This window comes from Stomoxys calcitrans, chromosome 2, assembly GCF_963082655.1.
Source record: "Stomoxys calcitrans chromosome 2, idStoCalc2.1, whole genome shotgun sequence".
NCBI classification, from domain to species: Eukaryota; Metazoa; Arthropoda; class Insecta; order Diptera; family Muscidae; genus Stomoxys; species Stomoxys calcitrans.
The window spans coordinates 117955391-117970148 of record NC_081553.1 but is presented as its reverse complement, the minus strand read 5'-3'; the positions used below and the strand labels follow the sequence as shown (position 1 = coordinate 117970148).

Sequence of the window (14758 nt, the reverse complement as noted above, 5' to 3'; positions counted from 1 at the left end):
GTTGGATTTTCCCTTTCGTCCAGTGGACTATTTTGTATTTAATAATTATGGGGCTGCCTACCCTACCCCTATTGCTCGACTGTATCAAGATGACTGAGTGTCAATTCTGATAACAGGATATGTTAATTGTGATAAAACATCCTATCGACATTAAATATTAAAATTTACACAATTAACCTGCTTTACTTCAAATTGTAAATTTTTTATTGTGGTTAAATGAAAGTAAAAAATTTTCACACACATTGCTTTAGATTTCGTTACCGTTTTAAGGCTGACTGCTCTTCATCTCTGTTTCTTGTTCCCACCACAGTATTGCTGCACACAAGGGAAACCATAGTGAATGTCTTGACTAGTTGTTGCTGTGACCACTGTTAAGCAACTCTATTTTTAGATTCAGTCAGGCATAAGTGTACTTATACACTGGTATCATTTGAGTTGTCAAATAAAAGACGTTCTTTACTGGAATTAATATTTTAATGGGGTTTGAATATTTTTAGATTTCCTCAAGGGTTGTTTTGAAATGAATAACAAAACTAAAAATTGCCACATTTCTTATAGATGCCCGGGTAGCTCAGTCGGTAGAGCATTGGACTTTTAATCCAAGGGTCCAGGGTTCAAGTCCCTGCTCGGGCGAATTAAAAATTTTTTTTATACCCACACATTAGCAGGTTAAGTTCGAAGATGGGCTAGATTAGACTATATTGATATAGCCCCCATATAGACCGATCCGCCGATTTATGGTCTTAGGCCCATAAAAGCCACATTTATTATCCGATTTTGCTGAAATTCGGGACGGTGAAATGTGTTAGGCCCTTCGACATCCTTCTTCAGTTTGGCCCAAATCGGTCCAGATTTAGATATAGCTGCCATATAGGCCGATTAGCCGATCTAGGTTTTTGGGCCCATAAAAATCTCATTTATTATCTGATTTTGCTGAAATTTGAGACAGTGAGTTGTGTCAGGGCCTTCGATATCATTCTCCATATTTTAATATAGCTGCCATATATACGGATCTCTCGATATAAGGTTTTGGACCCATAAAAGTCGCATTTCTTGTCCGATGTCGCCGAAATTTGGGACAGTGAATTGTGTTGGGCTCTTTGAAATATTTCTTCAATTTGGCTCAGATCGGTCCTCATAAAAGGCGCATTTATTGTCTGACGTCGCCAAAATTTGGGACAGTGAGTTGTGTTAGGACCCCTCGACATCTTCCTAGAATATGGCACAGATCTGTTCACATTAAGATATAGGTGCCATATAGACGGATCTCTCGATTTAAGGTCTTGGGCCCATAAAAGGCGTATTTATTGTCTAATTTCGTCGAAATTTGGGACAGTGAGTTACGTTAGGCCCATGGTGGGACATGGTTAGATCGTCTTAGATTTGTTAGTTAATCAAGAATATATATACTTTATAGGGTCGGAAATGGATATTTCGATGTGTTGCAAAGGGAATGACAAAATGAATATACCCCATCCTGCAGTGGTGGGTATAAAAAAGACTTGTAAAGGACCAGAAGCATTTGTGTGAATAGAAAAAAAGCTAGAATATGTTCTTAATTTAATAGTCCTTTATATTTTTAAATTTTACTGACTTTTTTGTAAGAAAATGTTATCAGCTGTTTATTTTCCTGTGAATTTGCAAAATATACCAAGAGTGACAGCGGTGAATTTGGAGTGTTGTTAAATAAATCAAAATTCTATTTAAGAAATGGATAATAGTGGACTATTAAGATGTAATGTAATTCTATAGAATATTTTATATTTATAATGAAATCAGTGCATTTATTCTCAATTCGCAGAGGTAAGTCTAACCGATTTGAAAATGTTTGCGATTTTCGATTACCGAAACATTAGTTAGGTTCAATTCTCAAAATTCTTGCGATTACGGTTTTCGGAACAGTAATGGAACATTCAGAAAAGTGTTTTAACGAAAATCGTTTAATTAAAACGCGAAAACAGAAAAGTTAACGAATTTGGTATTCAGTAGCCACTTTTAATGATACAGGTTAATCAGCTATTTTCGTAAGCGAACAGAAATTCGTTAACTAAACGACGGACAATTATTTGGTGTTTACTTTAAGGAAATAAATAAAGATAAATATTCACGATGGCTTTAGAGTTTTTTCTTTGGTTTTTTCTTTAAACATTTCGGATATATGTGGGTACAATCAATTAATAAGCGTAAAAGTTTAATACGAATAAATTTGTAGTGATAGCACTCTTCCTAAATACTTGTGTACATTTTATTTATATTTGTGATGGCTACGAAAGGAATTACTAATTATTTTGTCAATTCCTCTTTGCGTTTTTCGGTTTTTTAGGTAGAGTTGCCGGAGTGTAACAATAGACAATGATTTCTGTTAACGAGGAATTAGAGAATAACATAACATAAATAATAAGTAAGTGCAAACGATTTTTTGTCGACATATTTAACTAAACGATGTTTGTTATAAGTTACAGAATTCCGGTACAGGTCTGAGTATGTAGGTCCTATTGACACTTATAAATATTTCTTTTTCACTGTCAGATATCAAAACTTCGGTTCCTCTCTATTTTAGTCCGTGCTATTGATTTTTGTTGTTACCGTGTGCTTCAATGGACGATATATTGCATGTCATCTTATGTTTTCAGCAGTCTCCCCCTTGCGGAATTTACCAATAACTTTTAGCGGTTTATGTCTTTGGTAACATAAAGCTATTAGTACTGCTAGTGTCCACTTGGTGCTCTCTTGAAATGAAATTAAATGTTTGTGTGAGTATGTTCTTCAGTCTGTGTACTTATGAACATTTGGTCCACGTGGAAATGTGTGCCCGGGTAGCTCAGTCGGTAGAGCATTGGACTTTTAATCCAAGGGTCCAGGGTTCAAGTCCCTGCTCGGGCGAATGCTTTTTTATATATTTTGCTTTCATTACTATAAAATTTATTTGATAAGGGGTTGACATTTGACCTTTTTAGAAATTCCTTGTTATTTGGTAAGAAGAAACTTTCTAAAAACAAAACCATTTCAAAGAATTTTTATGTATTATCTAGCCACAGTGGTTTCTGAAATGTTTAAAGGTAGAAGATTTTATTGCCATTTCTACGATTTTATTGGGATTTTTACGATTTAATGTTCACTCAAATCGGAAAAATAGTACTAAAGTACCTTTAAAAATTGCCTTATTAATAAAAGCCTTTAACACATTTCATTTCAATAACACTGAAACAAAATTAAGTTTTTATTGAGAATAACTAGTAAAGGTAAAGACGTTTTCATGTAAACGGATGTAGGGCAAATATAAAGACTTTTTTGATCTAATCGTTAACGCTATTTGATTTGTTTTTGTACAAAATGTGTCAATAAATGTATCTAACGTGAATGGCAAAAAAATAAATAAATAAACAAAATGGAACAAATATCTACTTAATCTTAACGTACCTTTAGACAATAATGGTAAATTGGAAATATTCATTAAATAAGACACGGGTTTAAGTCTTTTTAAATTCGTTCACCTGCAATGAACGGCTACACCCTGAAACGGCTCTTTGGAAATATATTGTGATATGAACAGACAGTCAAAGCTATGGGTCCTTTTAAGATCCACATTAACTGATTTGTTTAGTACAATATATTTGTTGTCTACTTTCAAAATCATATCTCAAAGCAACCATCTAGGATACAAAATTTTTAAAAATCCTTAGGTCCTTCCTGGGTCCATTTAAATTTGAGGACAACATTTGTACTCCACTACCAAAGCCTTTTAATAGAGTCATAGTTATCCCGGCCACGCTGCAGTTTCCAAGTACTCTTAGAGATATACATCAGGACGCTCTGCTTACGACAGCGAAGTGGGCTACAGAAAGTGGTCTAGGCCGAAATCTGTCTTTAATGCAACACCTAATGCCTCTGGACATTGTGGCTAGATAAGTTTCTGCGACCACAACTGTGAGTTTAAGGTAGCTTTCCCCTTACAGTGTCCATGTGGAGGCTATGGACACTGTGTTGTCCTTGATACAATGCCCGATGTTCTAGGCAATGTGCATTACACATTACCTGAGCTGCTTTTTGATAACAAGTACTATACCGATTAGAACTGCGACATCCCTTGTAATAGAAGTTACAGGGCAAAGTGTCCCCACCCTAAAAAGATGCAAAAGTGTATAATTCTTAATGGGGAATATTTTGAAAAACAATAAAGCTATTTTCGATGATTAATATAAGTTTTTGTTCTCAAATCCCGAAATATAAAAGGCAACCCTCGTATAATTGCAATGTTTCATATAAAATTTGTCTTCCTCAAAACAGCTGAGTAATTGGTAGTGTGGGGGTGAGAGACTGGCGGAACTGGGTATTAAGACGTATAGAAAAAATTCATTGAAATTTTGTCTTTGAAAGAATATTTTCGTGGAGAGTTTCCTGTGCTCCCCGTCTGACTTCGACCGATTTTCACTGAAGAATCTGTTCAGATATACGAGTAGCTGTCATACTTAGGCTGCTATATATATTTCTGGCCTAATAATGAAAATGCAAATTCTTATCATTAAGAATGGTTTTATTGTTTTTCAAAGTATTCTCTAGCATGATTTATACATTTTTGCATGCCCTCAAATTGATTGTCGAAACAGTTTTCCCACTCCGATTGAGTCAACTCCAGAACACAGTTATTGTACGCTTCAACAGCATTTTTCGGCGACGAAAATCATTGATCAAGCGTTTTTTTATTGTGGGAGAACAAAAAGAAATTATTGGTTGCCAAGTCAGGCCTGTATGGCAGACGATCCATCAATTCGACATTTTGGCCAGTCAAAAAGGCGCTGGTTTGAGCCAATGTGTGAGATCTCTCTCTGTCATGGTGAACAATGATTCGTCTTCACTTGTTCGTTTTTGGAATTTATCTGGAGACTTCAGGCAATAAATTTGAAATTTACCACTCAGAAATGACCTCCTACATTGCTCCAGCGTAACAGTCGCCACATGACCAGTTATGCCGAAGAGACAGGCAACCATTTGCTTAGAAGTGCTTTTTCCACGAACTTTCGCTGGATTTGGCTCGTCCACGAAGACCCAGTACGGTTGATTGTTGTTTTGTTATACCCTCAACCATAGGATGGGGGTGTACCCATTTCGCCATTCCGTTTGTAACACCTCGAAATGTGCGTCTAAGACACCATAAAGTATATTTATTCTTAATCGTCATGTCATTACAAGTCAATCTAGTCAATCCAACTGTGCTAAGTGCGATTCAAATCGGTTCATAACTTGGTATAGCTGCCATATAAACCGATCTGGGATCTTGACTTCTTTAGCCTATAGAGGGCGCAATTCTCATCCGATTTAGCTAAAATTTTGCATGATGTGTTTTGTTATGACTATCAACAAAATCGGTACATAACCCGATATATCTGCCATATAAACCGATCTGGGATCTTGACCTCTTTAGCCCCTGGAGGGCGCAATTCTCCTCCGATTTGGCAGATATTTTTTACAACGGCTTCTCCCATAACTTTCAACCGATCTCCCGATTTTGATTTTTGAGCTTAAAATCATTTGTGGTCCGAATCGGACTATAACTCATTATTATTCTCTTCTTAGGCAAAAGAGATACCGCGCAAAGAACTCGACAAATGCTATCCATGGTGGAGGGAATATAACATTCGGCCCGGTCGAACTTAGCACGCTTTTACTTATTTTTATACCCTACACCACCACTGTGGTACAGGGTATTATAGATTTGTGCATTTGTTTGGAACGCTAAGAAGGAGAGGAGCTAGACCCATCGATAAGTATACGGATCGGCTTAGAATCACTGTCCGCCTGTCTGTATGTTCATGTATTCTTGTAATCAAGATAGATGTCGCATTTGTTGTCCGATTTTCACAAAATTTTGCATAAGTGTTCAAGTTTTTGGTTCAAGGACGAACGTTATCGGTTCAGATTTAGATATAGCTCCCATATACATCATTCATCCGATATGCCCTTTTAAAGCTGTAGGAGCCACAATTTTTGTGCGATCTCTACCAAATTTGGCACGAAGTGCTTTTTGTGATGTCCCAATATGTGTGCTCCCATATATCACATTCGTCCGATTTGACCTATTAAGCCTTTAGAAGGCACAATTTCAGTCCGATCTTTACAAAATTCGGCACAAAGTGCTTTTTGTAACGTCACAATAAGTGTGCAAAATTTCATCATAATTGGATCAGATTTACATATAGCTCCCATATATATCTTTCATCCGATATGGTCTTTTAAGGCTGTAGCAGTCACAATTTTGGCCTGGTCTTTATAAATTTGGCATGGAACTTTTTATTCAACGTCCTCATACGTGTGCAAAGTTCCATAAAAATCGGTCCAGTTTTAGATATAGCTCCCATATATATTTTTCATCCGATATGGCCTTTTAAGGCTGTAGAAGCCACAATTTTGGTCCGATCTTTACAAAATTTGGCATGGGTCGTTTTATTCAACGTCCTCATATGTGTGCAAGGTTTCATAAAAATCTGTCCAGATTTAGATATAGCTCCCAAATATATTTTTAATCAGATATGGCCTTTTAAGCCTGTAGAAGCCACAATTTTGGTTCGATCTCTACAACATTTTTCATGTGATGGTTTAATTGACATTCCAATACGTGTGCAAAATTTCATAAAAATCGATTTAGATGAAACTCCCATATATATCTTTAGTGCGTTTCGACTTTTAAGGCTGCAGAAGCCACAATTTTGGTACTATCGTAAGAAAATCGTATAAGGTTCTATGTGATATTTCAATAGGTATGCAAAATTAAAGTCTGACTTAATTTGGATATAAGTGCTATCTATTAAAAATATTACGTATAGTCGGTGGTGTAGGGTATTATATGGGCATATTATATGTTTTTTATACCCTCCACCATAAGATGGGGGTATACTAATTTCGTCATTCTGATTGTAACTACTCGCAATATTCGTCTGAGACCCCATAAAGTATATATATTCTTGATCGTCGTGAAATTTTATGTCGATCTAGCCATGTCCGTCCGTCCGTCCCTCCGTCTGTCTGTCGAAAGCACGCTAACTTCCGAAGGAGTAATGCTAGCCGCTTGAATTTTGCACAAATACTTCTTATTAGTGTAGGTCGGTTGGTATTGTAAATGGGCCATATCGGTCCATGTTTTGATATAGCTGCCATATAAACCGATCTTGGGTCTTGACTTCTTGAGCCTCTAGAGTGCGCAATTCTTATCCGATTGAAATGAAATTTTGCACGACGTGTTTCGTTATTATCTCCAACAACTTTTTTTTTAACCAAGTATGGTTAAAATCGGTCCATAACCTGATATTGCTGCCATATAAACCGATCTGGGGTCTTGACTTCTTGAGCCTCTAGAGTGCGCAATTTTTATCAGATTGGAATGAAATTTTGCACGACGTGTTTTGTTACGATATCCAACAACTGTGCCAAGTATGGTTCAAATCGGTCCATAACCTTATATAGCTGTCATATAAACCGATCTTGGGTCTTGACTTCTTGAGCCTCTAGAGGGCGCAATTCTTATCCAATTTGAATGAATTTTGGCACGTAGCATTTTGTTATGATATCCAACAACTGTGCCAAATATGGTTCAAATCGGTTCATAACCTGATATAGCTGTCATATAAACAGATCTGGGTATTTGACTTCTTGAGCTTCTAGAGGGCGCAATTCCTATCCAATTTGAATGCATTTTGGCACGTAGTATTTTGTTATGATATCCAACAACTGTGCCAAATATGGTTCAAATCGGTTCATAACCTGATATAGCTGTCATATAAACAGATCTGGGTATTTGACTTCTTGACTCCTCTAGAAGGGCGCAATTCCTATCCGATTTGGCTGAAATTTCGCAAGACGTTTTTTATTGTTACTTTCAACAACTATGTCAAATAAAGTACAAGTCGGTTCATAACCTGATATAGCTGCCATATAAACCGATCTGGGATCTTGACTTCTTGAGCCTCTAGAGGTCGCAATTATTATCCGATTTGTCTGAAATTTTGTACGACGGATTCTCTCATGACCATTAACATACGTGTTTATTATGGTCTGAATCGGTCTATAGCCCGATACAGCTCCCATATAAATCGATCTCTCTATTTTACTTCTTGAGCCCACAAAGGGTGCAATTCTTATTCGAATTGGCTGACATTTTACACAGGTCTTCAACATATAATTTAATTGTGGTCCAAACCGGACCATATCTTGATATCGCTCTAATAGCAGAGCAAATCTTTTCTTATATCCTTTTTTTGCCTAAGAAGAGATGCCGGGAAAAGAACTCGACAAATGCGATCCATGGTGGAGGGTATATAAGATTCGGCCCGGCCGAACTTAGCACGCTTTTACTTGTTATTTCTAATTTTTTTGAGCGATTGTCAAATTGTGTTGGATCCAGAACAAACCTTTTTTACGACAAGATGTTCATGAAATATCGATTGTATGCTGGTGGAAGAATTGTCCAAGGATGCCTCTATCTCTCGGTATGCATTATCACGATCTTGCATTGTAAGTTCACACACGGCATCAATGTTCTCTGGACAACAGCTTTTCCTGGACGACCTTAACGGAATTTCACTTTGAGCGAGCGTCGGCCAGGATTGAATTCATTATACCAGTTTTTCACAGGGCTATAGAATGGTGTTTCATCGCCATATAAAGATTTGAGTTCATCAATGGACTTTTGTTGCGATAATCCACGCCAAAAGTTGTGAAAAATGATCGCACAAAAATATTCACAAGGTATTTACAATTTTTTGTCAGATTAATTCTGCAAGTCACTGTAAATAGCATAAATGATGGTCAAACGTCAAAACGAGTATGATTATGCCAGAAAATATCAATCTTTTCCTATGGAAATGTCAGATTGCACCTGCTAACACTTGGGTTGCCCAAAAAGTAATTGCGGATTTTTCATATAGTCGGCGTTGACAAATTTTTTCACAGCTTGTGACTCTGTAATTGCATTCTTTCTTCTCTCAGTTATCAGCTGTTACTTTTAGTTTGCTTTAGAAAAAAAGTGTAAAAAACGTATATTTGATTAAAGTTCATTCTAAGATTTATTAAAAGTGCATTTACTTTCTTTTAAAAAATCCGCAATTACTTTTTGGGCAACCCAATAGAACAGAAATATATACAGAAGCCTCCGTACAAATGTATGTATGTTCCGTTTTTCAATTGTAGGGCCTTTGCAAGCGCCTTTTTCAACAGATCTTCTTAAAATTTTGAACAGCGATTTCCTCTCACTAATGTACGGATTTCGGTTGACATTCTTAACTTGAAAATTAACCAATCTTTAAATTCGACTATTTAGCCAGTGGTTTAGGATACAAAAGGTGCGTGCCTGATTTTAGTGTATCCTCAATTGTTTTAAAATGTAGTTTAGTCAATAACTTTTTTTTTTGCATTGTCTATTTGACTCCATTATGAAAATCAAACATTGGAAATGATATCTACCAAATCAAAAAAAAAAAAAAAAAAAAAAATCAAGGGAACCCGTGTCGAATGGGAACTTCAATGTTCCCATTCGACACGGCAACGAAACTAAAAGCTGACGTTATAGGAAAAATATTGGTTGTCTAATTGAACCCTCATGAAATTAACACCTCAATTCACAAAGAAGTACAATAGAAATAAATACAGCAAATCGTATTTAAACACGACATACTGGCGCAGTGTAAAAGTGTTTACGTTTCTTTTTAGGGAAACGTAAATTTATTTTCATGAAAAAACTGTAAAGAAATAAAATCTACAACTACAAAAGATCATCTCTGGGAGATACTAAATAAGTAACAAGTAAGAGCGTGCTAAGATTCGGCCGGGCCGAATCTTATATACCCTCCACCATTGATCGCATTCGTCGAGTTCTATTCGCGGTATCTCTTTTTAGACAAACATAGAATATTGAATAAGAACTGTTATGCTGTTGGAGCTATATCAAGTTATAGTCCGATTCGGATCATAAATGAATGCTGAACATTGTAGAAGTCATTGTGTAATATTTCACTTCATTCGGATAAGAATTGCGCCTTTTAGGGGCTCAAGAAGCAAATTCGGGAGATAGGTTTATATGGAAGCTGTATCAAGCTATTGATCGATTCAGAGTATATTAGACACGTATGTTGAAGGTCATGAGAGAAGCCGTTGTACAAAATTCCAGCCAAATCGGATGAGAATAGCGCCATCTAGAGGTTCAAGAAGTCAAGATCCCAGATCGGTTTATATGGCAGCTATATCAAAACATGGACCGATTTAAACCATACTTAGACTAGGTGTTGGAAGTGATACCAAAACATTACGTGCAAAATTTCAATAAAATCGGATAAGAAATCAAGACCCAAGACCGGTTTATATGGCAGCTATATCAAAACATGGACCGATTTGGCCCATTTACAATACCAACCGACCTACACTAATAAAAGGTATTTATGCAAATTTTTAAGCGGCTAGCTTTACTCCTTCGAAAGTTTGCGTGCTTTCGACAGATAGACGGACGGACGACTAGATCGACTTAAAATGACATGACGATCAAGAATATATGTACTTTATGGGGTCTTAGACGCATATTTCGAGGTGTTACAAACAGAATAACGAAATTAGTATACCCCCATCCTATGGTGGAGGCATTAAGTTTGGCCGGGCCGAACTTTGGATACCCACCACCTCGAACGTATATGTTAACCCCCTTTCGTCACAATCCGGTGAAAATTGGATAACTTATGCACTCAAATTCGGCACAGACATTGAGTGGTCTAATAAATATAAGTCACTCTTGATTTTTGTATTTCAAATTTCAACAAAATCGGGTAACTAAACTTCAGACCCTTAACCAGAATATCGGTCATGACAGCTATATTTAAATACAGTCCTATTTTTTCCATATTTGGTTAGGGTGCGGGTGACCTAAAACTACTTCAGTGAAATTGGATAAAAAATAAAATTTTTATGGGATATTTTATCTATATGGCAGCTATATCTATATAGTCCGATCTAATTTATACTTAGGTAAGATGTCTGGAGAATTAAAATATCCCACCGTTTTAAATTTCATCGAAATCGGGTAATATTGGGTTGTCCAAAAAGTAATTGCGGATTTTTCATATAGTCGGCGTTGACAAATTTTTTCACAGCTTGTGACTCTGTAATTGAATTCTTTCTTCTGTCAGTTATCAGCTGTTACTTTTAGCTTGATTTAGAAAAAAAGTGCAAAAAAGTATATTTGATTAAAGTTCATTCTAAGCTTTATTAAAAATGCATTTACTTTCTTTTAAAAAATCCGCAATTACTTTTTGGGCAACCCAATAATTAAAGCTTTTATCGGCTTCAGACCCTTTATCGGCAGATCGATCTATATGACAGATATATCTAAATATAGACTGATCTAATCCATATTTGGGTCAGATGTCGGGAGGCTTAAAATAACCCACTGTTTCAAATATCCGCGAAATCTGGTAATAAATAAAGCTGTTATGGTCTTTAGACCCTTTATCGGGAGATCGGTCTATATGGCAGCTATATCTAAATATAGTGAGATCAGAACCATATATGGGTCAGATATAGGGAGGCCTGAAACTACTCACTGTTTAAAATTTGAGTAAAATCGGATGGCAAGTAAAGCATTTATGGGCATTAGACCCTTTATCGAAAAATCGGTCTATATGGCAGCTATATCCCAATATGGTCCGATTTGGCCCGTTCAAGAACTTAACCAGCGTGCATGAAAAAGACGTATCTGTGCCAAATTTCAGCTCAATATCTCAATTTTTGAACCCTGTAGAGTATTAACAACAGACGGACAGACAGACGGATAGACGGACAGGCACACGGACATCGTTAAATCGTCTTAGAGTTTTACGACGATCCGAAGCATATATACTTCGTATACTTTGTAGGGTCGGAAATTGATATTTCTATGTGTTGCAAACGGAATGACTAAATGAATATACCCCCTATTCTACGGTGGTGGGTTTAAAAATATTTTGACACAGTTTGAAGGTAGCCGAACAGATATCCAAATACTTGTAGTATATCCATCCATGTGCACTTAGAGATTTCATAAAATCATTTCGTCTTTAGCCAAACGATTTGAACACGATTTTTAAGCCATGTGGCGAATGAATTGGACATTGTATCGTCAGCTACCAGTAAATATTTATGGGGATTTTTGTTCCGAAAATTTGGTAGTTTAGTTTGGGTGGAGATATTCAATAGTTGTTAATTCGATTGCAGCAACAATTGATCTAGAAAATCAGTGCAATCAATTAGCATTAATTATAATATGGGTGATATGATTTGTTAATGATTTTTGCCTAAAGTGTCTTGGAGTGACGGAATGTAAAAAGTGAGATTTTTGACGGCATTTGTGGATGGATTTTCAACTCAACAATTAATAATTCAATCAAATGTTATTACTTTACTTAACACATTTCAGGGATACTGGAAACTGTGGGTAAGTTAAGTTTTCAGAACCAGGCACGAAGGACAACGAAAGATAGATGGTCACAAAGAGGGGGCTGTAATCATTCCAAAACTATGTGGCCTCATCTGGACATGAAGAGGGCGACCACTTTACTGCCATTGGCTAGAACAAACATCTCAGTCATTGTGTCCGTCATGACAGGTCATTGTCTAATCGGAAAACATGCTAACAGATTGAAGGTTGCCAGCAACGACTTTTGCAGAAGCTGTGAGGACATCGAAGAAGAAGATACTATAGAACACCTTCTGTGTATGTGTCCCGCACTAGCAGTTAGAAGGAGTTTCACTTTAGGTTCTCATTTCTATGGGAACGTGTCTGATTTAGCGGATGTGAACATTCACAAGTTATTGGGCTTTTTAAAGCGATTTGGATAGTTCAACTGTAGGAACTAGAAGGCATCTTCCTTCTTCTGTTCCTGTGGTATCACAATGGACGAAAACGTCTAAGTGAGTCTGATGGCAGACTGCCACTTTAACCTAACCTATTGCAAATTGCAAATTTTGCCCATGAACATTCCACTAAGGAATAGGGGCAAACTTCTCACATATCAATGAGTGCAGTCCGATTCAAGTTTTAAGATCAATGATAAGGGGCCTCCTTTTTATAGTCGAGTCCGAACGGCATACCGTAGTGCGATATCTCTTTGGAATAGGGGCAAACTTCTCACATATCATTGAGTGCATTCCGATTCAAGTTTTAAGCTCAATGTTAAAAAAAAAGTGCGCGAAATTTTGTTTACATTTGTTTGTTTGGCGTCAATTTTAATATGGGTACCACATGTATTGAAAGAAATTCATTTAACAAACCGAATCAACGCTTGTGATATGCACCTTAAAACGAATCATAACTGGAGATGAAAAATGGATTGTTTATAAGAACGTTAGTCGAAAACGATCATGGTCCAAGCATGGTGAACCAGCTCAAACCACTTCAAAGGCTGATATCCACCAAAAGAAGGTTATGCTGTCTGTTTGGTGGGATTGGAAGGGTGTGGTATATTTTGAGCTGCTTCCAAGGAACCAAACGATTAATTCGGATTTTTACTGTCAACAATTGGACAAATTGAATGCAGCCATCAAGGAGAAGCGACCAGAATTGGTCAATCGTAAAGGTGTCATATTCCACCAGGACAACGCTAGACCGCACACATCGTTGGTCACTCGCCAAAAACTGAGTGAGCTTGGCTGGGAACTTTTGATGCATCCACCATATAGCCCTGACCTTGCACCATCAGACTACCATTTATTTCGATCTTTGCAGAACTCCTTAAATGGTAAAACTTTCGGCAATGATGAGGCTATAAAATCGCACTATGTTCAGTTTTTTGCAAATAAAGGCCAGAAGTTCTATGAGCGTGGAATACTAAATTTGCCAGGAAGATGGCAAAAGGTTATCGAACAAAATGGCAATTATATATTTGATTAAAGTTCATTCTAAGTTTTATTAAAAATGCATTTACTTTCTTTTAAAAAATCCGCAATTACTTTTTAGGCAACCCAATATCTTTCTCGCAAATACTCCAAGCACTGTCTCACCTGCTTTCACAAGTACCCATGCCTCAGAACCATATAACAACACGGGTAGTATCAGTGTCTTGTGTTGTGTAACCTTCGTCTGTCGAGAGGTGGCCTTGTTTCTAAACCGCTTACTTAATCCAAAGTAGCATCTGTTTGCATATATATTCTTCGCTTCATTTCAAAACTGGTGTCATTCGCTTCGGTTAGGGCGGTGCCGAGGTAGATAAAGTTGCTGACTATCTCAAAGTTGTGGTTCCCAATTTTCTCCATTTTCTTTATCTGATGGGTTGTACAAGGCATTTTGGGAGTTGAAACCATCCATCTACTGCCAGACCCATTTTCACTTATACTCTTTCGATTCTTTTAAAGGCTGCAGTTACTACTTGCGGTTATCGACCTATGATATCGATGTAGTCGGCATAGGCGAGTAGCATGTGTTCTCTTGTGAGTAGTGTGCCATATCTATTCATATCTACATCTCGTATAATCTTTTGCAGCAAGATATTAAAGAGAACACAGAGATCCTTGCCTGAAACCTCGTTTGGTACTAATGGTTCGGAGAGATTCTTTCCTATTCTTACTGAGGAACGGGTATCAGCAAGTGTTATCCTTTAGAGTTTTAATAATTTTGCAGGGATACCAAAATCAGACATGGCTTCATATACCTTTGAACGTATAGGGGTATCGAAAGCGCCTTTGCATTCAACAAAGTGTTGGAACGCAGTGTTGTTGACGCAGTGTGAATGTAGTTTCTTGTGCACGGGAT

At 36.9% G+C, this 14758-nt stretch overlaps 2 non-coding genes across 2 annotated transcripts; both read left to right on the top strand.

Annotated features, from left to right (window-relative positions):
• Positions 1–560: 560 nt before the first annotated feature.
• Trnak-uuu (transfer RNA lysine (anticodon UUU)) lies at positions 561–633 on the top strand. Its single transcript has one exon. It is a non-coding gene; the product is annotated as a tRNA-Lys (tRNA).
• A 2177-nt stretch (positions 634–2810) lies between these two features.
• Trnak-uuu (transfer RNA lysine (anticodon UUU)) lies at positions 2811–2883 on the top strand. Its single transcript has one exon. It is a non-coding gene; the product is annotated as a tRNA-Lys (tRNA).
• The last annotated feature ends 11875 nt before the right edge of the window (positions 2884–14758 follow it).